Source organism: Ambystoma mexicanum, unplaced genomic scaffold (genome assembly GCF_040938575.1).
Source record: "Ambystoma mexicanum isolate Mex_15411 unplaced genomic scaffold, UKY_AmexF1_1 Mex_scaf92, whole genome shotgun sequence".
NCBI lineage: Eukaryota > Metazoa > Chordata > Amphibia > Caudata > Ambystomatidae > Ambystoma > Ambystoma mexicanum.
In genome coordinates, this window is record NW_027182513.1 from 554,467 (window position 1) to 582,418 (window position 27,952).

The 27,952-nt window shown below is 47.5% G+C and overlaps 1 pseudogene; it reads left to right on the top strand.

Annotated features, from left to right (window-relative positions):
* LOC138563346 (zinc finger protein 84-like) overlaps nucleotides 1–27,011 on the top strand; it is a 119,102-nt pseudogene extending 92,091 nt beyond the window's left edge.
* The last annotated feature ends 941 nt before the right edge of the window (nucleotides 27,012–27,952 follow it).

A 27,952-nucleotide genomic window follows, 5' to 3' on the forward strand; every position in this document is an offset into this window, starting at 1 on the left:
GGTGGCGGATCGCAACCGCAAGCAATACCACTCAATCAACGTGCAGATGGTATGTAACACCAGAAAGATCATCACACATTGCTGTACCCGATTTCCAGGATCAACTCATGACTCTTTGGTACTGCGGGACTCCACGCTACCACGCTATATGGAGCGACATGTTGGACGATGTGCCTGGCCGCTTGGTGAGTTGCCTTACCGGGCCATGGCAGTGCATCGGGGTTGTGAGGTGGGTGGCTGCATACTCCACCTGGGTGGGAATGGGGGGGGGAGATGCATACTCCACCTGGGTGGGAATGGGGTGGGAGATGCATACTCCACCTGGGTGGGAATGGGGGGGGGATGCATACTCCACCTGGGTGGAAAGGGGTGGGAGATGCATAATCCACCTGGGTGGGAAGGGGTGGGAGATGCATACTCCACCTGGGTGGGAAGGGGGGGTGCATACTCCACCTGGGTGGGAAGGGGGGGGAGATGCATACTCCAACTGGGTGGGAAGGGGGTGGCTGCATACTCCACCTGGGTGGGAATGGGGGGGCGATGCATACTCCACCTGGGTGGGAAGGGGGGGGGAGATGCATACTCCAACTGGGTGGGAAGGGGGGGGATGCATACTCCACCTGGGTGGGAAGGGGGGGATCACGCCAGGGGGGGAAAATGCATACTCCACCTGGGTGGGAAGGGGGGGTGATGCATACTCCTCCTGGGTGGGAAGGGGGGGAATGCATACTCCACCTGGATGGAAATGTTGAAGCCAGTGCACGATGTGCACCTCACCGAACACTGTGCCCCAAAGCAAGTGAAACGGCACATGACTACCAAATCCCACAGTGATGAAGTAAGGCCGACACCTAACACTACATGACTAACCGGTAACCTGGCCGCATTCAACAACACATGCTGCACCACTCATCGGCGGCCCGCACACATCATAAGTGCTTCCTGCACTATGCACTGCATATGCGCTATGTCGCTGCCTCCAGCATATCACCACACAGGACAGTCCTCCCTGGGAGTGCATTGAGGTGAGCCTAACAGGGATACCACAGCGTGTCACTGGTTCCGCACACCCATAGGAGTGCATCAAGTCACCATGGTACTGATCAGTGCAGAATGACGAATATGCTACTGACTACAGCCAACACTCCCTACTACCAAATCTCACAGAACACAGCACATCAATGATTTTACCCCAAGACTGCTGCATGCATATAAGATGCACATGCTACAAGATGTGAGTGCACACCATAAACCATCTTGAAGATGCTATCCCCTCCATCATCCCATTGAACAGGACACATAGCGGGGCCAGGAATGAGGTCAATGCATCCAGGGACATGTGTGTATGGGCAGAAATCACCTGCTGCCATGTAAGACTAGTTCAGTTGTCCCCCATGAATGTACAAACACTTACCTTCATTCCCCTCTCATGCAGGTGATGGTGGCTATCCCTTGACACCGTGGCTCATGACTCATGTCTGAAACCCACGGAACAGGCACGAGGAGGACTACAATCGTTCCCATACCCGTACACGTGTGGTGATTAAGCAGACCTTTGGTCTGTTGAAGGCACGATTTTGTTGCCTCAGCCGGTCGGTTGGGGCACTCATTTACAGCCATAAGAAGGTGTCCAAGATCACCATGGAATGTGTAATTCTGCACAATATGCGTAACCGTCGGAACGTGCCCCTGCCCCCTGACACGGAACTGCTACCACCTGATGACCTTCCACCACAACTCCCGAACACACCTTTCACCCCCTCCCCCTCCCACCACAACTCCCAAACACACCCTCACCCCCTCCCCCTCCCACCACAACTCCCAAACACACCCTCACCCCCCTCCTCCTCCCACCACAACAACCCCACACTAGTCCCATAAGGACCACATAGGCCACATGTGTATGTCAGCATTGTCACTGTGCGCTCCCAGAGCCAGGGGGAGCCATGTCCTGGCGGTGCAATGTACGTTGGGAGCTACAGAGCGGGCTGGTCTGGGTGGAGGAGCATTGAGAAGGTGTGTCCTTCTGCTGGGGCTTTCGTGCAGGAGGTGCAGCCTCCAGGGCATCTGCTATCCGGCCAAGGACCTCGCAGAGCCGGTTTGTGCTGTCTGTAATGACCTCGCCCAGTGCCCTTAGCTCATTCCGCCACTCCTCCCTGGCCTGCCGATTGTCTTGGATGAAGTCATTTATGAGGCCCGTGAGCTGCTGAGCCCGCTCTGCAGCAATGGCTGATGTGGTTTATGTGGTTGGCCCGCTGGGAATCAGGCTCACATGTCTTTCCGGTGCGTCACTAAGGGAACTGGCCACAGGACTGGCATGTTCCATTGTTGCTCCTTGCCCTGTAAGCCCAGGTGCATTACTCTCACCAGAGTCACTATATGAGACCTTGGGGTTGCTTTGGGCATCAGGGGTGTGGACAATCTCATGTGTCCTCCTCAGTTGCTCTGCATATGGATAAGGGGCTGTCGGCAACATCGAGGGGGGACGTGGCTGCAATCTCCCCAGCCACACTAGACTCCTCAGAGTGCGGCGTAGGGCATATGTCTGCTGCCAGTGCATGGTGGGGTAGGGGTGGGGGTGGGGGTTGGGGTTGTGCACCCTCCACGGGCCTTTCTGGAGCCGGTGGTGTGCCTGCAGATGTTTTCCTGCTCACAGGTAGACGGCAGGCCCTGACTTGGCCCCTGGAGGTGCTGGGCCGGTTGCTTGCCTGGTCCTCGCTGTCATGCTCGCTGCCTGTGGGGGTGAAAGAGAGGGACGGCATGAGTGATGATTTGGACATGCCTACAATATCACAATCAGATACTAGTGAGTTATAAGTATTTGGGTGGTGAACGGCACATTATTCTATGCTTGGGTGGTAAATGCATGCATATGTCTGTGTCACTCATGTTGGCCGGGTGGTGTACTGGCTCACATGCACACTGTTTACATCAACTGCCCTATGTGCCTCTTTGTGTGGTATGTTTCATATAGGTTACGGCCTTGCACCTGGCACTAGCCTGGGTCTCACTTGTTTCGGCATGATTTAAAGGGAGGGGGTGTGGCCGACCATGCAGTGACACCTTGCCCAGCCCTTAGTAGTGACTTTCATAACATTTGCGTTGGCAGTATTGACTTTGGACACTCACCTCCATCAACAGATGACGTTGCCCCGCACTCCATATCTCCAACCCCTTCGATGGCTTCGGGGCCTATCATGGCCGCACATGTCTCCTCCCACGGCATTAATTTCATGGGCGAAACTGGCCCTCCTCCTGTCTCCAGGGCCTGGCTTCTATTAGCCGTGAGGATGCTCCGCACCCTCAGCCGCAGGTCGTCCCACCTTTTTCTGCAGTCCTTAGTGGTGCGGGGGGTGTTGCCCACGGCGCTCCCCTTCTGCGCTACCATAGCCCAGATCACTTTTTTTTTATTACCGCCACCCTCTGCATGTCACTGCTGAAAACGGTGTCAGCATGCTCGTGGAGGGTATCCACCATCATTTGGAACTCATCAGGGCTGAAGCACCCCTTCCTGAGGCGGGCAGCTCCCTTTTTTGGTGCTTTGGCCATTCCTCCTTAATGATGGGATGTTTCCACTGTGTTGAAAGTTTGCCAGGGGTCCTGTCTGGTGAGGATGGAAATGGATTGTGTTTTTAAAGATGGCCGTTGTGCTCCTTCCAGTTCCTGTGCGATGACGCTGTTTCCAGTTCCGCAATTTAACGGTGACCGTAAATAACGGTGACCGCTATTTACAGTCACCGCTAATGCCACGTTACGCTAAGGCGGTAGTGTTCGCTACGGTGCAGTTCATGCCTGTAGAGGGTTTTTCAGCCATTTTTGCAGCATGGCGCTAGGTTCATTACCGGCATTGCGCAAAGCTTGTGCCCGTGAACTCTTACTAGGGCACTTTTAGCAGTCTATTGCCTGCTCAGAAATGCAATTTGCACCATGCCGGTAATGAACGGAATTTACCTCCAAACTCGGAATGAGACCCATTGTCTCAGAATCCGCACAGAGCCACCAGTTCTCTCATCCTGGTGATGTAGTCATCGACTGGTTCGTTGCCTTCTTGTTTCCTCATATAAAACTTGAGCCTGTGGAGGACCACATTTTCATTGTTGGTAAACCTCTTAATGCTCCTTTGTAGACATCATCGCCTTCGTCTGCGGTGAGCACATCCTTCAAACCTGTGAAAATGTGTTGTCCTTCGACTCCCATGTCGTTAAGTAGCATGGCCTTCCCATGCAGTTGGTTCCACTGCACAGCATGTGAGGGGGTATTAATATCCCCTGCCAGCTGGAGCTCCCATGAGGCTGTCCCCAGCCATGGTATTATGCTCAGCATAGGCCAGGGATCTGCTGGGGAGGCAGTCTTGTATAGGGGGGCTAATTTCCCTCACTCAAGAGGAGTGCCAAGGCCCTACTGTCATCTCAAGCCTCACTCCGACTCTCTTGCCCTTTTCCTCCTGTTGCGCGCTTCTCCCACAAGTCTTGCGAGATCTCGCTGGACCGAGATCTCACGGGATGAGTCTCCACAAATGTGCCATGCCTCTCATACCAAGCACCCCCTTAGATCTAGAAATCCTACTTGCTGCATGTTTATGGCTTTCTGCCTGCCACGACCTGATCATACATCACACAACTAAGGGGAAGGGGGAGCGTGGATCGGGGTGGATCAGTGGTGATGCATTCCGGAGGGCCACTCTCAGGAAAGGGGACCCATCATCATTTTGCATCCTTGTGCCATCAGAGCAAGTCAGGGCTGTGAGGAACCTGCGGGCGTCCTCAATTCTTTTCTCCTGGCAACCTCCTCTCGGGTGGCCAGAGAAAGGCCATCACTTTTGGACCCGACCCTGGGTGTGGATATGCAAGGGAGGATCACCTGGGTGGAGGAGACTTGGGGGTTGGGGAGAGAACGTCCTTAGGGGAGACATGGTATCCCCCATTTCCCTTTTCCCTCAAGCCTTTAAAGGCTTTTGCCAGCCCTTTACCTGTTCTTCCCCTAAAGCATTCCCCAAAGCACACCAGTATGATACTGGGACGAAGAAGAGGATAACTATAACAGCACATCCTCATTTTGTTAATGCAGACACCAATCGACCACAGTCAGGTACTGGAACAAGGAGGAGGATGCCAATATTAAACCACGACGATCGCTTTACTGGTGCACGGTCAGCTGTGGGAGAACGCCCACCAACTGCTGGGTACCGGCAGACCTCTGCGGTGTAGCGTTGTGGCAGCAGACCTGTGGGAAAGTGCATAGCTTATGCAGAGAAAAGCAAAGGTACAGGACATTGGAGGCCAGTGTCAAGCCTAATGGGGGGACCAAAGGAAGAGGTCGTGCGAGTCCTGAGTAGCAGAGGAAGCCCTGCTGGGTAAGCGCGACACACAGAAGATCGTTGGGAGAAGACACAAGGAACTTGCGGGAGGAATGAAACACGTGGCGGCGGAGGACCTCACAAGAAGCTGTAAGACCGACCGGGGAGTGTAACTAGAAGGGTGAACCCCAGGCTCGCAGACACTTGTAGAAAGCAAGTAATGGATATATATTAAAATGAAAGCACGCATTGCTATTGGAATGAAAGCAAAAATAAGGCATTTTGAATACCCAACGAAACCAAACCAAGTTGTGAACATTATTGATCCTTGAGAGGAGTGAAAGGAAGATTATGACTCATACAGAAGGGAAGTTTGTGAACTTTATTGAAACAAGAACCGCATTATATGAAAAATCAAGCATTGGCAATAGCCAAACTACAAGGAACTGTATTACTGGAGAAACAAGTGCTCTCAAAGCCAAGAGAACACAACGAGTTGTACTGTATGGGAAGTGCAGCATTGTCCAGAGCCAAAAGAGTGCAAGGAACCTTATATTATAAGGAAACAAGCATTGGCCAGAGCCAAGGAAACCTAAGAAATTGTAACAAGTGCATGGTGGCCAGCCAAGCCACGGGACGCTGTCAGGAGGGTGTGGCACACGCCATTCAAGCAGTGAACTGGTGTTGATGGAAAAGCAGTCAGAGAACCGGTTGCATGACCTGTAATGGGTGGACCGTGTGGTCCAATAACTGCGCCTTGACCGGATACACCTGAGTGGAAAAGTGACTGAAAACACCTGTAATGAAGTTTGTGCTTTGCAATCACCGTTTCGGTGATTGTAAAGTCAAGTGCTGTTTTGAAAGTGGAAAGATTTGAACTCTTGGGGTTAGGAAACCCCTGTGCTTTATGAACTATTTTGAACTCGGGCAAGGGAAACTGGTTGCAAGCCAAGAGCTGGAAGAAGCTCGGAACTTTGTGTTAAACACGGTTTTCTTTTGGTTGCTGACATCCCTACACATTGTAGTTTAGTTTAGTTTAGTTTATTACTTGTATAGCGCACCTAACCCAAGGGTAACTGGTAGCTTGTATTTGAAAACATAGTAGGTTACATAGTGGTTTACACAGTAGGTTACATAACAGGATACATACAATAGACATATTTACAATTTTTACATAATAGTAATTACAGGGTTACAGTGTCACAAAACAATAGATAATGTACTGACTACTTTCGGCACATATTGAGTAATGAGGGTGTAATGTTGCCACTCCCCCCGCCGGGAAAAGCAGTTGGTCTGGCACTGGAGCTTGATCGGATCCCACATCGCCAGTTTGCACAGATGTGGATACCAAGTTTGCCTCGCCCTCATTGGAGCAACTAGGACTACCGTCATCTGTTCCCTGTGAATCTTGTTAACCACACTGTTCGTTAGTGGAGTTGGGGGGGAAAAGCGTAGGCAAATTTCCCTAACCAACTCCTCCATAGGGAGCTCCTCTTGGAGTCTGGTTGGGGTAAACCCGGACGTAAAGTCTGGCCATTGCTTGTTTTCTTTTGTAGCGAATAAGTCTAGCGTGGGGTAAACCCACTGTGAGAAAATGTGATCTACGAGAATTCTGTCCAGTCGCCACTCGTGATCTTCTGGTAGAGGATCTCTACTAAGTGAGTCCGTTAGTGTTTTGAGTTCCACTGGAACTTGTTGGGAAGTCAGGAACATACCCCGTTTGAATGCTTATTGCCATATTTTCCCTGCAAGCATGGACAAATTTGGAGAATGTGGGCCCACTGCTTGTTGATCTACAACATTGCATTGGTGCTGCCTGTGAGAATTTGTACCGACTGATTTGTCAGGTGCGCTTTGAAGCCTTGGAGCGCTTTGAATACTGCTAAAAGTTCCAACAAGTTGATGTGGTTTTGTTCTGTGATTTGAGTCCACAGACCATGCTGTGAGATGAAGGTGGTGGGCCCCCACCCGGAGAGTGAAGCATCTGTTGTAACTACCGCTTGCACCGCCGGGTCGTGCAAGTGTTTTCCCTTCAACAGATTATCTTTTGTCCACCAACCTAAAGCTTGTACTAGTGTTGGTAAAATGACCACTAGATCATCCCACTGACCGCTTGCCTGAGATCGCTGTTTCACCAACCACTCCTGCATTGGGCGCTTGCGCAATCGTGTGTGTGGGACCAGTTAAATGCAAGATGCCATCATGCCCAGCAAACGCATAGCTTTGCGTACCCTTATCAGGTGACCCGGCTTGATACTGAGGTATTTGCACTAGTATGTTTTGGATTCTTTCCTTTGATGGAAAGACTAGCCCTTCCTCTGTTTTTATGATAGCTCCTAAGAACTGTTTGGTCTTGTTTGGTACAAGGAGGTTTGACTTGTTCTCGTTTACCGAGAAGCCCAATTGGAAAAGAAATTTGATTGTTCTTTGGTTATTTTGTGTGTACATTTGGGGTGTTTCCCCCCGTGATCAACCAGTCATCCAGGTAAGGGTACATTGGGATTAACTCCCTGCGCAGGTGCACTGCCACCACCACCAGTACCTTGGTGAATACCCTTGGAGCAGATGCTATTCCGAAGGGTAGCACCTTGAATTGGTAGTGCTGATTTGCTATTTTGAAACGCAAACATTTTCTGTGCCTTGTGAACATTGCAATATGAAAATAGACATCTTTCATATCCAAGGTCGCAATGTAGTCCCCTTGCTTTAGTAGTGGGATTACTTCCTGTAGCGGTGTCATGCGAGTCCACCAAGGATAGTTTAGGGGATGTGTGGTTAGAAGCATGTGGTGCGTAAGTGTCTGTCGCCTGGATGCCACTTCCCCATAGCACTGCCGGTGGCATGTCGGTTAGGACCGGGTACGGTCACGTGGGAACACAGGGGCTCCACAGTAAGGTCAACAGTCTCTGAATTGGCGACGGTGGGGGAGTGGCTCTCGGCCTGCATGGCATAGGCCGCCCACCATTTCGTATGCCTGTCTTTCAGGTTCTTAGGTCGAAAGAGTTTACAAGCTTTACACGAGCGCTCGTCTTGGTCATGAGGGAGACACTGATTGCATCGGTGATGGGTGTCCTTCCATGGGAATTTGCTGTTGCAAGACAGGCAAATTTTAAAGCGAGTCCCCTCCATAGCAAAGGGAAATGGCAGCCAGACCAAAAGGGGAAAAAGAAAAGCATTCTCAGAGGAGTTCATACAAACCGGACCCCACTCTTCCCTTCTGAGAGGGCCAGGCAGGAGGGCTAAGGCCACATGGTAAAAAGTCACCGACCAGCCCAGGATGGAACAGCAGACAGGACCAGGTGTCAACTGCCGTCAAAACGTCATCAAGGGAAAACAAACCACCAAAGAACCTTGGAATTATCGATAAATGGAAATTAGCAACGTGCGTGGGATACATTGCTCAAAGTAATCGCATTTCTGATGCTTTTTTCTGCTTATATTCACATGCTTTGCATAGTCCGACATCTAGTGGTAGTCGCAGAGTAAAACTGACATCAATGCGTGTTAGTGATACTATTCTTAGTGTGACGTTTACTGTACCCATGGTCCTCCGCACATCGAGGTAGGTCAGATTGTTTCTGACATGAGGTTGCATGAAGTATAGCTCAAGTACAGATGTGATGTAGCAAAATAACAAAGTAGTGACTACCTTACTCAGTTAGTTGTGAGGACAAGTATAGGTGTTGGACACAGTTACTTTGGACTTCCTGACTCACACTATCCTTAGTTTTATTTCGGTAGGGAAATCCCACCTTAGGATAGGGCAAGTTAGGCCTCACTCTATACTGCCTTTTTGAGTTAATACAACTTTGTTCAAGAAACGTGAACCTGGTGTCTGTATCTGACTCATGAGGATTTCACAGGACGCACTGCAGATTGGAGGTGCAGAGCTTGCGACCAGAGCCCGCAAGGCGCAGCTGAAGTCTTTGCATTTTTTTTTCCTCTAACTGAAGTCTTTGCATTTGTAAGCACACATGCGGGACTGCTAGCATGCATGAAACCGTAAGATCAAGAAGCCTCTGAAGACGCCACCAGACTTGACATTCTTGTGCCATAGAAGAATTTTCCGTTTTGCTCACTATCAGCCTTCAGAATTGGAAGGCTATATTACAGTTAAATCTAATAAAATTCAGGTCTTGTGAGGCCTTCAAGGAAGACGGTTTGAGGGTCACAGAGAGACCCAGATGAATAGAAGAAGCAAAGGATGCTGGATGCGGAATGGGGGCTCATGTGGACCAGCCAGTCATCCATGTAAGAGTAGACCTGCACCCGCTTTAAACGTAGGGGAAAAGTGACCGACCCAATCACCTGTGTCTGCACGTGGGTTCCCCAGCTGGTTAGCACCTGCACTGAACCTGGTTACTACCAAGAGGAGAAGTGGCGGGTGCAATTGTGCTGTCTCCAGATCTAAATAAGGAGTTGGGTACCCGTTAGATACACGGCAAAAGGGTCAATCTAGGAGGGTTTATCATTTCAAGCCTTCCTTTGGTTTTGGTAAAGGTTGGATTGTGAGATTTCCAGAATGGTGCTCCAGCCAGTCTCCTTCTGTATGGATAGCACCCAGAAAAGAATTGTTTGGGAGTACAACCAACTTTCAGAATACGGAGCCGAGGAGGAATGGGAAGATGGCAGCAGCATTGACCGAGCCCACGGATCCTTTGATATGTGTCTCCTCGCCTATTGGTGAACTGAGATCCTTCACCCAACAGAGTGATAATATCGTCGCTTAACCTCAATTCACTGCTTTGATTTTTCAGTGGTGGGAAAGCGGAGGGAGATTGTGCGAAGAAACCTTTTGTGGCGCTTTTTGATTCTTTCTGTGGTTCTAGCCGACCATCTGCCACACCTCTCCTAGACGCCCAGAAACCTCAGCAACAGTGTTGGTCCCTGAAATATTTTAGATGGGGCTTTAGAAGGCGCTGTCGGGATCTGGCAATCTGTGTACATGTTTTCCTGTGCGTAAACACATCTTTGGAACTGTGCGACAAATCAACTCCAAAGTGTTCCTCTTGCTCCTCCTACCTATAGTTTGTAGCGTGCATCCAAGCCTGGCATCCAATATCCATTCCCGTCATCGTATCTAGGGCTGCCGTAACCTCAAGACATGCTGCAGCCAAGTCAGTTTTAAGTTATTCTTGATTGTTTACTGGGAGTAACTCTTTAATGTCGGCCAGCTCTTTCCAGAGATGTTTTATTCATCACAATCAGGAGGGCGTCTGAATTTCTGGAAAAATAATATCTAAGACTCGGTCAGTAAATCATCCTCTCATTGAATAATCTCCTCCTCAGATCCCTTATTCCCCAAAGGAACGGTTTATGCCCTGACCAGAATTCAGAGGTCCACTGGAGACAGGAGTTACTGCAATGTGGAGGCACAGGAAGTTAGAGTAGGAGAAAACAAGGACCATGTGCTAGAAGAAATCCAGTCCGTTGTGCATGGTAAAAAGCACCATGCGTGGTCGGTAGAAAAAAGGCTGCACCGGAACGTTATCAACATGGAAGAGGATGGTGCAGGGAGTGGTGGAGAGCTGGGCCATAGAGGTGGCTGATATGCTCTGCCTGGCGAGAGCTAAACACACCTACATAAGCAAGATAGGCAAGACAGGGAATCTGTAGTCCAGTGAGGGCAAGACAGGGAATCTGCAGTCCAGTGAGGGCAAGACAGGGAATCTGCAGTCCAGTGAGGGCAAGACAGGGAATCTGCAGTCCAGTGAGGGCAAGACGGGAATCTGTAGTCCAGTGAGGCCATGGTCCATCAGCCTCCTGCCACAGAGTTGGTAAAAGAATGATGAGATGTATACATTCATACTCTCCCTCCATTGGTCAAGAGCTGACATGAGATAAAAGGTGACCAATAACTGCTCACCATCACAGGGCAGTGAGTAAACATTTGCCTTTGTGACAGCCTTCAAACCTCCCAAGTCACTGCAGAAACTGTGGTGATTGGTCCATGACTTGGGGACTAGGTCAACAGGACTTGGCCGGGGTTTAGTGAATGGTCCCATCACCCTATGTCCCAGCATTTTGCTGACCTCAGCCTTTGTACATTCTCCCACTTTATCAGATATCCAATGCATTCTGCTCTTAACATGCACCTTTCCTCATCGTTATGTGAGATCATAGAGGCATAATGCTGAGCCTTCTAGCCCTCTTCTTGTTTGTGTATCAACTGTGAAGACCGCAGAACTCTGCCTGTGGCCTGGCAGAGGCTTATTTATTTATTTTAACATTTATAGTAGCGCACTTAGTCCACGGGCGTCTGACCGCTAGTTACAGACCGTTAGAGATAGTGCAAAGAGCACCAGATTGTTTGTGAGGGTACGGGCATTAGTTGACCGGATAAGTCTTTAGCGTTCTTCAGAATAGGCCGTACGGTGACGCCGCTCTCAAGGAGGGAGTCGGTGTGTTCCAGAGAGTGGTGTCCGTAACAGGGAAGTTGGATCCCCCAGCTCTGGAGCGCTTGACCCTGGGTGCGGTTAGGCGGTTGCAATAGGCAGTGCGTGTGGGTCTGCTAGAAGATGGTCTGGAAAGTCTTTAGGCCAGGTAGCTGAGGGCAGTGTTGGTAAGGCAGCGGTAGGTGATGGTGAGAATTTTGAATTTTATCGATTCTCTGACAGGGAGCCATCGTGCTTCCTTGCGGTTCAGACTTGGTCATGTTTGTTAAGGCCAAGGGCTGTTCGGAGGGCGTTGTTTTGAATAGTTTGCAGTTTATTTAGGTTTCCCTCTGAGGTGCCATCCAGGGGTACGTTACAGTAGTCCAGCTTAGAACCTATGCTGGAGGACGCAATGTTGAGGCAGTTGTTGGTGGATAGGAAGGGTCTGCTGGCACTTATGTGTTTGGAGGCCTATGCAGCAGATGAGGCAATGGCGTTGATGTGGCGCAACATGCTTAAAGTGGAGCAGGAGCGATGTGAATTGTGTGGTTGTCAATTGGGAACGGTTGGTAAACTGGGCTCAATTTAGCAAGGTGTGCTGGGTTACCTACAAGAAGGAGTTCAGTTTTCTAATCGTTAAGGCAAAGGAGGTGAGAAGCCATCCACGATTTGATAGTTTCATAGATGGAATGGACAGTTTAGGAGTCTATGTGGTGGCTGCTGGTAAGTGAGATGTGGATCTGGGTATTGTCGGTGTAATTTGTATACTCAATGTCCAGTGAGCCAAGGTGGTCAAAGAGTGGTTTGGTGGGGGCAGACACAGGAGCCTTGGGGAACACCACATGAGGTTGTAGTGGGGATGGAGGGTTGTTGGCGGAGAAGACCCAAGAAGTGCGGTTGGTGAGGAAATTGGTGGCATCGGGTGAAAGTTAGGCAGCCATGATGAGGTGGTGGCAGAGGGTGGAGTGATCCACAAGGTCAAATGCAGCTGAAAAGTCAAGAAGCATGAGGAGGGAGAGGTTACCGCTATCTCTAGCATCGTCAAGCTTGTTCTTGAGGTCAAGTCATGCTGCGCCTGTCTGTGTCTCGGGCAGAAACTCGATTGGCGAGTGCTGTGACTTATGTTTTGCTCGAGGTGCTGCTGGATTTGGGTGTAGGCGGCTTGGTCAATGATTTTTAGGAGGAAAGGGACAGTGGTGATGAACCAGTAGTTGGTGGGGATGGTGGGGTCTAGTGGTGGTTTCTTGAGAAGGGGTGAGATCCATGATTCTTTTAGCAAGATTGGGACTGTGCAGGAGGCGTTTATAATGGCAGGGATGAGTGGTACTACGAGGTCAGCGCAGTCCTTGACGAGAGTCGCAGGTCAGGTGTCTCCTCTACATCGAGAAGGTTTAAAACCATTTACGATGTGGACGACATCCGATTTGGAGACAGGGTGGAAGTTGAAGAGGGGTGACCCGCTTGGGGCGGGTGGAAGGGTGGTAGGGAGTGATGTGGCGCTGATGGTTGATAGATTGAGTTGGATTTTGTTTTGTAGAAGTGTGATTTTGCTTAGAAGAGTGTTTTGGATGTCAGTGCACCAGGTGTCATTTTTGGTCACAAAGGATGGGGGAGACACTGGTGACTTCAATTTGCATAGAATAGCGAAGAGTTGGCAGCAGTTTGTCTCTGCATTCATGATCATGAGCTTTGGTTTCAGCTGTAGGGTGCTTGCGCCAAAAGGCTTCAGGGGTGCATTTCTCGGAATGCATGGTTTGTAGATCAGAGGTAAACTATGTGCTGTTGCTTTTTGATTGTTTAGGCGAGTGTGTAGTCAGGCGGTCCAGGGTGTCGGTGACAGATGCTAAGGATGCATTGTAGTGATTAACAAGGAGTTCCACCTCGGTGCAGTTGAGTGGGGGGGGGGGGTGGCTGGTCAATAATGGACGGAAGGGATTCACTAGTAAGATTGACCCCTTGAGTTGATGGTGGAAGTGTAAGGGGAGGTGGATAGCGGTTCATTTTTTGGGGGAATGGCGGAAGTGATTATATGGTGGTCAGACCATGTACAGGGGGGAATTGGATATAATTGAGGTGTTACAATTGTGGTCAAGTAGCCAATCGTTGGGTGTGCATCCTTGAGTATGTGTGGGGTTGAGAATTGTATGGACGAAGTCTAAGACAATGGTGTAGCAAGCGAGGGTAGCAGCATCTTTGTCAAGAGGGTTGGCGTAGCCAAGGTTGAAATCACCCAATGGCAACAATTTTTTAATTGGGCTTCAGGTTGCCCAGGAGGAGCTGGGTGAGGCCGTCCTTGAAGGTGATAGTGGATCCACGTGGGTTTTAAATGACATGAATCGTGATGGTGGAAGTGGGCGTCAGGGATAGCTTAGCTTTGAGAGATTTGCAATTTGGGATGGGTGAGGAGGGCAGGCTGTGGATTGAGAGGGAGTCTTTGTAAATAAGGGGGACTCTGCCACCTTTCTGTGTGCATCTGTCGTTACGAAGGATAGCATAGTTAGGTGATAGGGCAATTGTAATTGTAATTGTTTATTTGTAAAGCGCTGATACACAAGTGAAGTGCTTTAAAGCGCTCCAAGGCGGGAAGGGAACAAGGGAATACAGTTGTCATTCTTAGGCCTTGAAGATTCCAAATGAACTAACAACAATAACAAGCATCCTAGGCCAGAGGCATATCTGCTAGTGAAGTGCTTGACAAATGGTGAGGGGAGAAAAGAAGGGAGTGCGGGGGGAGGGAAGGGAACATACAGATCAATAAACGGCAGTACTGGCCTGGCAAACATTTCAGATTGCTTTGTGGTTGGTCATCCAATACGCCTACGCATGAGTATATCAAGCACAACCGAGCTAGTGGGTGGGGAGGAGACAGAGGGAGGACTGGGCAGACAGACCTACTAGGTCTAGACATTCAAGGTCGAGTAAGTGGACAGAACAGGAAGTGTGTGGAAGGGGAGGGGGAGAAGTGTGCCCAGTTCAGCAGGGGCCAGGGTTAGGTGCACAGGGGTTGCCACTATCATGGGGCATATTGCAGTAGTGCACAGTGCAGAGGCCCGGAGGCAAGTGCAGGACTGGCAGGGGAGCCTGCGACCTGTGAGGTTCTGGAGGTGCACCAGGCGAACAGTCAGCTAACTCAGCAGGTGTGGAAGAGAAAGAAGGGAAGGAAACAAGCGGAAAGAGGGAGGTTAGCAGGGAAGAGGGAGCAAGAAAGAAGAAGAGAAGAGGAAGGTCTTGAGGAGTTTCCGGAACTTGAAAAGGTCCAGCTCAAGGCAGAGAGAGGCTGGGAGGCTGTTCCACAGGGAGGCACCTGCAGAGGATAAAGATCTACCCCCAAATCTCTGTTTGGAGAAACGGCTCACACGCAGAGAGTTGAAGGAGGCTGAGCAAAGGGCTCTAGAAGGAGACTATTTGGGAAGAGAGCGTTGTAGAGAGTAAGGCCCAGGCCCCGGAAAGCCTTGTGGACTATGCATAGGGTCTTGAACTTAATCCTTGCAGCCACTGGGAGCCAGTGGAATGATGTCAGCACCAGAGAGATGTGGTCCCTGTGCTTGAGGCCAAGGATAAGTCTCACGGTTATGTTCTGGATAAGTTGAAGAGTAGAAGTAGGAAGATAGAGAAAGAGACTGTTACAGTAGTCCAGTCTGGTGAGGACCAGGGCTCTGGAGACAGTGAGCCTCTAGGGGAAGGTGAGAAAAGGCAGAATACCTCTGAGGAGGTACAGCTGGTAGTGGGACTTTTTGGATATGTCTGAGATGTGAGAAGAGAAGGAGAGAGTAGAGTCGAAGATGACCCCACATTGTTTGCCTCACTGGTGGAAGAGTGCGCAGGACCAAGGGAGGCCAGCCAGATGAGAGTGGGAAAGTGGGAGCAGGGGTCCCAATCAGGGACGATCTCTGTCTTGTTGGCATTAAGGCAGAAGTTGTTATCAGCACCCCATAACTGAATTGCTGACAGACAGTCAGGAATGTGCGAGGAGGAGGAAGCCTGAAAGAGAGCTGTGCGTCATCTGCATAGACATTGAAGAACCAGGGGGGAATAGATTAGATCCCTGGGGGACACCACAAGTAGAGAGGGTAATAGCAGAGAGAAAGGACCCAAGTTCCACCTGGGAGAGACGGTCAGAGAGAAAGGATGCAAGTCAGGCCAGGGACTGATCTGTGATGCCCAGGGTATCACAGAGATGGGAGATCAGGATGTTGTGGTTTACTGTATCAAACCCAGAGGAGAGGTCAAGGAGAATGAGGACAGAGGGAGAGTTAGAGTCAAGGTTTTACAGCAGGTCTTCATGGGTGTTCAGAAGAGCAGTTTCCGTGCCTTTGGATGACCTAAAACCAGACTGATGGTCATGGAGACAATCAATAGATTCAGTGTGGGGGTAAGCTGAGAGAAAGCCAGCTTCTCCGGGAGTGTGCCGAAGAAAGGAGTGATGGAGATCGGGCAATAGTTAGCCGGAATGGAAGGGTTGGCCAAGGGATTCTTGAGCAGAAGGTGCACAAGAGAGTGCTTGAGAGAAGTGGGGAAGACTCCAGTGGCAAAGAAGAGGTTGCAGTGGTCTGCCAAGGCAGGAGCTAGAGAGTCAATGTTGTCCTTGATGGTTTTGCTCACTCTGTGCCAATGACTCGTGCCATCTTGTCCTGTGCTATTGACCCGCTGGGTCAGCTGTTCTTTTTTTGGAAGCACTGGATGTTTATCTTGGGACAGAGGCACTCTGTTATTCCCAGATGATTATCCTTGGCGACCTAAACATCTTGTGTAACCTGCCTGAGGAAGCGGATTGTAAACATTTGAATGCTATTCTTGAATCGCCTGACCTCAGCATGCTCTCTATCTTACCAACCCACAGAATGGGGCACTGCTTGGACCCGATCTTGTCAAGGGGTCTCACGGTAAGCCATGTAGAGAATATGCCAGTTAGCTGGTCAGATCATTTAATGGTATTTTTCACTATGGTATCTAACCATCAGCCACATATGAACCCAGAACAGCATCAGCGAAAAAAAGAGCTGGATCTTATTGCAGGCGATAAACTTCTGAACAACATCTCGGTACAAATAGATAACACTTGTGCAGCCTCATATACAAAACGGATGCAACCAATGCAGGCTAATTTTGAAAAGATAGCTCTGAGAAAAAAGTGTACCCCAACTTGTAGGAAGAATAATCGTTGGTTTAATGGAAAGCTGAAAATGCTGAAAGGACAATAATGGAATGCTGAGAAGAAATGGCTCAGGACCGGAAACAAAGTCAATCGTGCCATGTCCAATGTTGCTTTAGGCCTATATAAGGAGGAGGTATTACTAGACAAGGCCCAATGTCGAAAGAAAGAGATTGACCTTGCAAATAATCATCCTAAAGCTCTATTTACAGCTATTAGAAATTTCTGACACCACATCTGTTCACAAGCTAGTCCTCCAGCATCTCAAAAGATGGCAAATGATTTTAATATATTCTTCACAGAAAAAATCTAATTCGAAATGGCTTTGATACCCAAACAACTACATCCCTTATGGAGATTGCCACGGAGAATATAGCCTCTGGCAATCAAGAGAATGTACCCAAATGTACCTTTTCCCCAGTCACAGCTGATAGCATTGAATCCTTGATAGACCAGATAAAACCCACTATACATACCACCAAACCGCTCTTGTACAACTGGAAACACGCAACACCATCAATCAACACCACCAAGCATGATTCTCACATCCTCACGGCGCACAATAAATTACCCCAACCATTTAACTGCACCCTCATCAATGTACGCTCCCTCCCAGCCCACGCCCTCAACATTCAAGACCTCATCACCTCCAACAAACTCGACCTACCAGCCATCAGTGTGACTTGGCTCCACAAAGTATCTGGCCCTGCCCTTTCACTTGCCCTCCCCACGGGCTACATCATCTTTAGACAAGATCGCCCTATGAGCAGAGGCAGGGGAGTCGCCCTGATTGCCAAAGACTTGATTCCCATCATAAAGGTAGAGAAAACTACAGTGACCACTTCTTCATCAAGATTAACCCATCACCAAACTGCACCATCTCCTTACACATAGTTTACGCCCCCCCCACCCCTGGACTCATATCTGACTTCCAAGCCTCCCTGACCCACCTTCTCTCAGAAAACCTAAATAAATCCACCCAGACCATCCTCCTAGGCGATCTCAACCTTGGACTGAATGACCGAAAAGATCAGCTAGCCAAAAATCTGAACAAGGCACTCAAAACACTAGGGTTCAAACAAGTCACCTCAGACCCCACACATATCAAAGGATGCACCCTTGATTGGATACCACGCCATCCTCTTCGATATCACCACATCTAATACAGCCCACCAACCTACTATCCCTCTCCCTCCTACTCGCACCAGAAGCGCCCGCCAATTAACCAGAGAGAGACTCCTACCTTACTTATGGGCCCCGGGGTATTACCTGAGACGGTAATGCCCCCGACGCTCGGGTTCTATTGCTTAAGTAGAAATGCTGGGGTTCCCTTCTCCTAGTTTAAAATGGTTCACAGTTTTAAGAGACTCAAAAGATTCCCAATTTCTGGTTTTCACTTTCTGGTGGTTGACCTTTTTTCAATCCAGTATTTGGAAAAAAGAACCATCTGCTTGATTTTAATTCAGTTCAATATTCAAAATAGGTTTGTAGATTTTATAAGGTTGAGTGATAAAGATTTATTTTTATTTACACCACTGAAATGTCTATTTCGCAAGTTGGAACCTTTCAGGACTACCCCCTTCTTTTTCTCAAGGTGTGCTGCCCCTTTAACACTTCACGTGATTGTTAATTCATTGAGCAGCTCAGACGGAGACTTTCGAGAAAGTGTTCCACTTCTTTCAGACCCACGTGACTGTTAAGCGGAAACCTGTGCAGTTCCCTCTGGGACCACTGCAAAAGATTTAGGACTACAGGTGTTTGGCGGTGAACCCACTTGGTAGCAGTCTGTACCACACAGATTCACTTGGTAGCTGTGGCTGAGCAGTCAGACTTCTCTCAAGAAGAGTTAAGCAGTATGTGGAGTATACAATATAGGAAAATTCTTCACAGTAAGACAAGCAAACACGCAACAAGGCTTCAGTGTAAAGACATTAAGGTATTTATTTATAACGGAACATCTATAGAAAACACTATGGCACTATCACGGCAAACACTTCAATTACAATTACTCTACGCAGAAGAAAACGATCAATCTCCCTAACAATATTTTGCCAAGTCTAGGTTCTACCTGTATCACTTATTTTCAGACAGAGGTGTATACCTCAACCTAGATGGCACTCTAATATTAGTTAGGACGGGAGAGAAAAATATGCAGGTTACGAAATCAACACAGTTCAATAGCAAGGCAAGAAGGCAATAACCACAATAGATCATAAAGTTCAGAGGCCAGGCCCACTCGGAGAGAGGCAAGGCAATATGTCCCAAAAAGTCTCTAGTGGAAATGCGTTCGAGTCTTTGTAGCAAATTGTTATCGGCCGATTGAACCAGTTCAGAACAACACGCTAGAAAAAGCTTGGAGGCGACCCAACGGAAAGGCGAGGATTAAGACACCTCACTCGAACCGATCGAAAGGGAAGCCAGGCGGACACGGTACCTTGTTGTGGAGAGACAGCTCCGGCGGGGGCAGTTGTTCCTGTTGGTGGATGCACGTCAGGTCTTTGCAAAAGAGTACAGATGATCTTGTCGTCGAAGTAAAGTGAAGTCCGGTGTACCACCAGGGAAGAGACCAGCCGTGGAGTGCTCCGTCACAAGGCACCATCTTTTGGTCGTGGTACAGGTTTAGTGGCTATCCGGTTGCCGGGGTGCTCTGCACGGGCAATTCGACCACCGCGTCCTGAGGCGAAGAAAAAGCAAAGGGGACTGGTTGTTCCCACCAGTTAGGGGAAGAGACTCTCCGGCAGGGAGATCTCCTCTGTCTTCGGGAAGTGGTGAGTCGGTTCAGCAGGGCTCCACCGGAGGTGTCATCGTTGCAGGTCAGCTCAGCGTTACCCTCGTTGGATTCTTGGGTCCTGTGGCGACTTCTGAAGATCCAGTCCCAAAAGCCCTGCTTTTATGCAGAAAACCCCCATTCATTCAGCCTAGCTGTCAATCAACACTCGCTATGTGGTGAGCGGGGAGGCTCACCACTTGGGCCAATCACTCCAGAGTGCGACCGGAGTTGGCAAGGCAACTCGGTCCAGGGTGCCTAAACCCCCTCCCACAACCCTGTGGTAACCCAGACAGAATGGCACCACTTTGGAGGGTCTCTGTACAGAACCCGCCAAAAGTGGAACAAAGGGCTCAACCTTTGGTTTAGGAGTCACAGAGACGAACACAGATGACATTTTAAAAACCGAGTTCTGGCAGAAAATACCATCCGATAAACTTATTTAAGATAAGTAGACCGGTGGTACGTTAGAAATTAACGAGGAAAAGTATCAATCTCCAACAATGGGACGAATCCCATAGGGTTATGTCCGGGGTCGAACATAACAAGTAGTTTCCACTGCCACCAGCCAAAACTCGACGAGGGGGGACGGGACAGTGCCCCCTCGAGTAACAGACCCAGGAGTAATCGAATTACCCCTACTAGCACGTCCATAATAAGATGGTTGGTACTTGTTCTGTTAGTAAATTTAGGTCTAGTAAAGCCAATGGTGACTTTACATGCCCGGGGAGACAGTAGTCAGTCCCCGGGTATGGAGTCTATGGTGGGGGTCCGCTAGGACGCCCCAGTGTTACAGCACGTAGGGTGCGGTGTAACACACATAGAAAAACATATGAGACCCTATGGAGTAAAAGACCCCATAGCCCATAGAACACATTGACATTCAAAGGAATTACACACATTCATGTCCAAGAGTGGGAGGAAAAGAGTCTCACTCTTGGCAGGATGGAAACAACAAACTCCAGAAATCCAGCAAAGCTGCTGGGGGACTCACTAGGTTAGGAAATTCAGCCTAAACAGAGAATTCTCTCTAACAGTGACCACTCTGCTACATTGTATACTTGCACAATCACTGGTTCCTTCACAGCGCTCGCGGTCAGTTTCATACCGGGTTTCCTGGTCTCTGGAACTCACCAGCTTCCTTGGCAGGCTTCTCGCATACCGGGCTGAACTCGCTTCAATTCGGTTGTCTACAGGGTTCCCTCCTTTGCCTCTGAGACACTCCTGTGCTCTCACAGTGCCACGGGAGAACAAGCACTCTGTCTCTTCATCAGAAGGCCAGCGCCTCAGCATGCTGCCTTCTCTTGCCTTGCAGTTATGCCAGAGACCTCCTGTTCTCACGCCGTCACAGTTCTGGCTGTCAGCCTCGGCAGTCCCTGGTATTCCGACCCTCGTCACACAGCAGTGTCTCGCCTTTCTCTCCCTCCTCTCTGTGCTATTTTGGATTCCCAGCTTTTATACACCTGTGGTGTGTGAATGAGCTGCAGGTGTGAGCCCTCTCTTTCAATTGCCTGACTATAATTAGGCTTGTTAGTGTGACATGTGTGATCTTTGTAGTGGTATTCCTCTGAGGCCCTCTTCCTCATTCTACTGCCAGAGTGGTGTGGTTGTATGTTGGTGTGTATGACTCCCAGTCGCCTCTCGTCTCAGTACTGGAATGGCATATGTCCCAGTACTAGAGTGGCACGACTGAGACAAAATAAGGGAAGCTGGTTTACAATAATCCATAAAGGTTGGAGAAGGATGGGGCAGGTTGTTATTAGGGAAAGGGGGATACCATGTTTCACCCATGGGCTCCCCATTTCCAATCCTTAACACCCTCCACCCAGGTGATCCTCCCTCACTTGTCCACCCCCTGGGCCGGGTATCAAAAAAGCGATGGCCCTTCAATGGTCCACTGCACAGAGGATCAATGGGTAATAGGAGTGAGAATACCCTCAGGTTTCTCACAGCTCACACCAACAAACATACGTTTACCTTCATTTCGTGAGCCAGAGGCGGTTGGCAGAGGCGGCTTGGACCTAGAGACCAAGATTTGAACATCTAGAGATGGAGTGGGCCATAGGTGAGGTCCTGTAGAGGGGCTCGGCAGCACCAGCTGTGTAGCTGTGTGTGTCAGCAGGTTGAAGGTAGTCATGTTGCCATACAGCTGCAGGAGCAGGCCCTTCAGGGAGTTGTGTTCTCTGATCCTTTTGTCTGAGACACATATCCAGGGTTCGAAATTAAGATTTGATAAGCAGACTCGCGAGAACCCCTTTGTATTTAGACCTGGGGTCGCAAAATATTTCGTAACATGAGGCGTCCTAATAAGCAAATTCTTTGTGCACAGGGTGTGCATTCATTTGCTGCCAAATTTCACAATGAATGTCTGTTAGTTCCCAAATTCTCAACATTCATTTATACTTTTTGAAGAGAGTTGTTTTTGTTATTTGCCCACGTCTTTCATTTTCTTTATTCAATATATTTTCTTCTCTCACTTTCGAGAGTCATAGTTTTCCCTTTTTATGCGTAGTGACAAAAAACAACAAACATTGAACATAACCATAGGAGAAAGCAGTGAAAGATCTCTGGTTCCTATAGACACTCACGTACTTTGTAAATCAAAAAGCTAGTAGGTACAGGGGGATATACTAAACTGTACTAAACAAATAGTAACGGTTGGGTTCACTTAATGAAATGACAGAGCAGAGATGATAGTAGGAATAGTGTGCATCATGTATGTGTGCTTCATGTATGTTGATTCCTTGCTTTTAGGATCAGAAATCAAAGTATAGAGCAGGGGTGGGCAGCCACTGGCTCTCCAGATGTTCTGGATTACAATTCCCCTCAGCCTTAGCCAGCAGAGCTATAGTTATGGGTCATGCAAATTGTAGTCCAAAACATCTGGAGAGCCACATGTTGCATTTGGTCTTTCCCTTTTGTAATGGCTTGGCAGGCAAAGAGCAATGGTCTGGGGGTTGCCCAGAGCAATGACGGAGGTTGAGATTCATTCTAAACCTTCCAAACATCACACCTTTTGTTTTGCGGATGCTAGTTCCTAACAGGGAATTTCACAGCCCTATTGATTAATACCTCTAAATGATTAGATACCACACAGCATTTTTACTAGAAAATCGCCTGTCTGTCTGTTACACATTATGTATTTTTTAATGTATTGATAGAAACTAACAATGTGTCTCTCCTTTTAATTCAACAGGTGATTGATGTCCAAGATAAAAAGCCAAAACCGCGACTCAGTTAAAGTGTATGATGTATTTTGGGCATTTATTGATTACAAACCAGGCTATCGTAGACTCACTCCATACAACGTTTGATTGTTGGAATAAAAGAGTTCTACAGCTATTTGGAATTGACTCTTTAAACAAATTGTCATTGTAAAGTAATCTGGAACTGAGATTTTCTGAAGCCTGCTTAATACAAGATGGAGTTCTCTCTTTATCAATGCAATGAATTTGCTAAAAGCTTTAGTAAGGAAGAAAGCCCTTTTTTCCAGCAGAGGACACACACATGTGTACTACTGCATCAGTCTATTAAATGCAAGAAAACCTTAATTGGTAAAACATCCCTTCGGGACCATCAAAGAACACATCCATGTGAGAAACCTCATCAGTGCACTGAATGTGAGAAAAGCTTTGGTTGTAGGAGTCAACTTATTAACCACCAAAGGGCCCATACAGGGGAGAAACCTCTTCAGTGCACTGAATGCAGGAAAAGTTTCAGTTGGAAGAGCAGTCTTATCCACCACGAAAGAACACATACAGAGGAGAAACCTCATCCGTGTTCTCAATGCGGGAAAAGCTTCAGTCGGAAGGTATATCTTATTCGACACCAGAGAATACATACAGGTGAGAAACCTCATCCGTGTACAGAATGCGGGAAAAACTTTAATCGGAAGGAAAGTCTGATTAGTCACCAAAGAACACATACAGGTGAGAAACCGCATCAGTGCACAGAATGCTGGAAACACTTCAGTCACAAGGCGCAATTTATTTACCACCAGAGGCGACATACAGGTGAGAAACCTCATCAGTGCACAGAATGTGGGAAAAGCTTCAGTCAGAAGGGTACTCTTATTTCTCATGAGAGAACACACACAGGTGAGAAAAAGCATCAGTGCACTGAATGCGAGAAATGTTTCAGTTCGAAAGGTAGTCTTTTTCATCACCAGAAAATACATACAGGTGAGAGACCTCACCAGTGCACTGAATGCAGGAAAAGCTTCAGTCGGAAAGAACGACTTATTACTCACCAGAGAATACATACAGGTGAGAAACCTCATCAGTGCACAGAATGCGGAAAAAGTTATCGTTTTAAGGGGGATTTTATTCACCATCAGAGAACCCATACAGGTGAGAAACCTAATCAGTGCACAGAATGTGAGAAAAGTTTCATTCGAAAGGGTCAACTTATTTCCCACCAGAAAACGCACACAGGTGAGAAACAACATCAGTGCACTGAATGCGAGAAATGTTTCAGTTGGCAGAGTAGTCTTTTTAACCACCAAAGAACACATACAGGTGTTAAACCTCATCAGTGCAGTGAATGTGAGAAATGCTTCAGTCGGAAGGAAAGCCTAATAAGTCACCAAAGAACACATACAGGTGAGAAACCGCATCAGTGCACAGAATGCTGGAAACGCTTCAGTAGGAAGGGGCTACTTATTTCTCATCAGAGACAACATACAGGTGGACCACCTCATCAGTGCACAGAATGCGGGAAAGGCTTTAGTCAGAAGTGTAACCTTATTTCTCATGAGAGAACACACACAGGTGAGAAAGCACATCAGTGTTCTGAATGTGGTAAATGTTTTTGCTGGAAGGGAGATCTTATTCACCATCAGAGAATACATACGGGGTAAACCACATCGGTGCACTGAATGTGGCAAATGCTTCAGTCGGAAAGGTCATCTTCGTATCCAACAGAGAGCGCATACCAGTGTGCAACAACTTCTCACTAAACACGTTACAAGCTACAATTAGGAGTCGTGTTTATTCCCAATAGCACTAGTGAACACTATACACACCACATCCTCACTGCTCTTCCAATGCAGTTGGATTTATATAGTGCTGTGTATCACGGGAGAAAACATGTACTGAACATTTCATTAGCCTAGAGTCACAAAGAAATGGTTGCTGTGTTTGCCTCAATTCCGTTTCCAGTTTCACCCAACACCAATACCGCCTCCTCATTCCTTTGGTATACTTCTTGTGTTATGTTCATGCTTTGCCCTGATAAATCCCACCTGGCAGCAAAGACATGTATGATGGCGTTCAGCTTGGTGGCCAATATAATTGTCTGCAGCTTAGCATAAACATTTACCAGTGTCATTGGGTGGTATTTTCAAAAGGCTGATGGTCCCTTCCAGGCTTTGTAATCCTCATTATTTTCAGTTCTTTCATCTCTGAAGCTGAATCTGCATTGTGCCGATTCTCATTATGTATTCTTTAGTAGCAAAGTCAAGGTTGACTGGAGGCTCTTGCTACATTCACATGGAAATCCATCCAGACCGAGTGACTTTGCCCTTGTTCATCACCTCAGTTGCAAGACGAACAGTGAGCATGATGTACATCGCTCCACGCCAATCAAACACAGGATGAATCTGGAAAACTGGTATGATGACATGGATGCAGAGGCACCTAATGGAACCAGGACTTAAATACTGGGCGATATACCAGAGCTCCGCATCAATGTGATTGGCAGTTTATGGAACGGAAGATGGGAAAACATCAATATAGATGATGTTATTATCTTCCATTATGTAACAGTATTTTTTAGTGTTAATTGATGAATGAATTTGTACTATTGTTCTCTGTGTAAATATTGTAACTGTGGGTTCTGTCTAGTGTAAATTATGTGTCTAGGGTATTCATTTAGATGCAATGAAATAGGCGATATTACTGTTCATAAACTATACAGCATGCCAAACTTGAGGTTGCTCGCCCTGGTTTGTGTTCTAAATAATCTTGTATTACAGGAGGGACGTCTGTAATAGTGAATGCATTGTTTCTTTGCAATTTAAATCATTATGTACTGCTTCTTAAAAGTAGTAGGATATTTTGTTGCACATCACTTATCCCAAGAAGTTTTGTTGAAAACAATTGGTATGAAATAAGGCGAGGTCTACGGTGACAAAAGTCCCGGGTGCAGATCAGTGAACGTTGCACTGGTGATAAGAACTGAGCAAATGCATTAATCACACTTTGTGTTATTTGTACTAGAGGTGGACTAAGTAAATTGTGCTTCACTCCATAACATAAAGCATCACCCAGAGAGAAGAAGCATGCCCCATGGAAGATGGGACATAACCGGCCCTCGTTGATGCAGTGGGCTCATGCAAAGGATGTATGTAAACAGTAAGAACAACTGTTTTGGGAAACTAAGAGGAAACAAAACTTGTACATTTTACAATCTGCTTTCATTGCTGTAAAATATTGCTGTTATGTTTTTATCTTTAATGTTACAACATTTTGTTGTGCTGTACAAATTGAGAAATCATACTGTGAATGTTTTAATTCTGCAAATATTATAATATCTTTTTGCAACGATGTATGGCCTGCTATGTCACCATTCATTATATTTCAACATACTCCAATGCCCCCTTAAGGCCGGCTCTATAAAAAAATAATGCATTTTATTAATGTAGTGGGGTTTTACAAGGCACAATATGCAAACACAGTGGCTTCATAGTGCATTCAAGCCAAAGGGTGACGGTACAGGTGTCTGATATTCGCATGCCAGGGAGAATATTTGAAACAGTTATGTGCAGTGGAAGAGGAAAAGGGGAGGGAGTAGGAATATATAAAGAAATAAAAGCCACAATGTAAATCAGGAGACAGTTGATAAAAGTCAGGAAACTTTCAGTTACCAAGTTAGTGGCAGCACCAATAAGCAGACCCAGTGTGAATCGGTGGGAGGCCTATTCCGAAGAGCATAAGCCTGTGGCGTGACCGTATTAACTTTATCAGTAATTCCACCGGGATGAGGAAAGGAACCCCGGAAAATATGCATCAACAGTAGCTGTGTTTTATATCTCCTCTCTTTAGGTTTGTTCAATGGGGATGACATGTTAAATATATATTCTTCAGTATTGAAAGAAATATATATATTCTTTGGTGACTTATGCAATCTTCTTTGGATTCCTTATATAAATCTTCTAGACCGATTCATTTAAGACTGTGTTCAACAAAATGTAGCCATAGAATCGTGTGTGAAAATGCACAGTCACAAAAATCTCTAATGGTGGCCTTGAAAAGTTTGGCTTCTGCATTTTTCCGTACAGTAGCCCAACATGTGAGCAGTTGCATAGAGACAGTGGACCTCATTATGACCCATGCGGTAATGGGTTTACCGGCAGCGTAAACAGGGCCGACCCTTACCGCCTGAGTACAAGGTCCCTTAGCGCCATGGCTGATTTAACACCTGCTTTTGGCAGATGTTAAAATCCATGGCGCTAAGGGACCATGGAGTTAATTACGCCACCGTAATTTACGGTGGCGTAATTAACGCCTTCCCCACTCCCATTATGCCCTATGGGGCAAAAATGGGAATGGGGAAGGGTAAATGGGGATTGGGGACTTACCGCCCCGCCAAGGTCGGAATGGGGCGGTAAGTCCGCCAACCACCATGGCGTAAACGTAGTTTACGCCATGGTGGTAAAGTCACGGCCCAGGCGGTAACTTACCGCCTGGGTCGTAATGAGGCCCAGGATCCATTAAGTAATGCATCCCCCAATTTAAGTGTATATTGTATATTGTTACAGAATATGGGATTCCCAAAATTGCATGACAATGTAGTTTTGGACACTTTGCATCTTGGTTGTGTCTGCATAGGACCAAATTGTAACATTGTCCCACTAGAAACGGAATTCCCGTTACATATTTCCATCTGTAAGTTGATCAGTTATTGGTTGATATTTTTGCAAAGCGTGAGTGCTAATATGATCCTCACAATAAATAGTTATGTTAGGCACGTACTGCAGTAACAAACTGTTGTGCATGTGCCTGGCTTCTGATCATTTGCATCCAATAGCTTTATCTCAATATGCTTCTTAGACACAGTACTTATGTTGAACTTGTTGATATACACAATAGACCTTTGTTCAATGTATACATTCTATAAGCTTCAAACCGTTTATTGAGAATCACCAGAATTGCAGCCATAAAGACTATATTAGCCACAATGCTAACAAGTGGCATACGTCTTCTCCGAGTGCCTGGTACATCTGTTGTAAGAGGTCAATAAAGGAGTTAGCACATGGGGTGGCACACTAAACCTATTTGTGACCATCCTCTAACTTAATAAATGAATATTATTTTGCTTAAGCTAAAGTAGGACTGACCTGTAAGACAAAGGCAATTTTA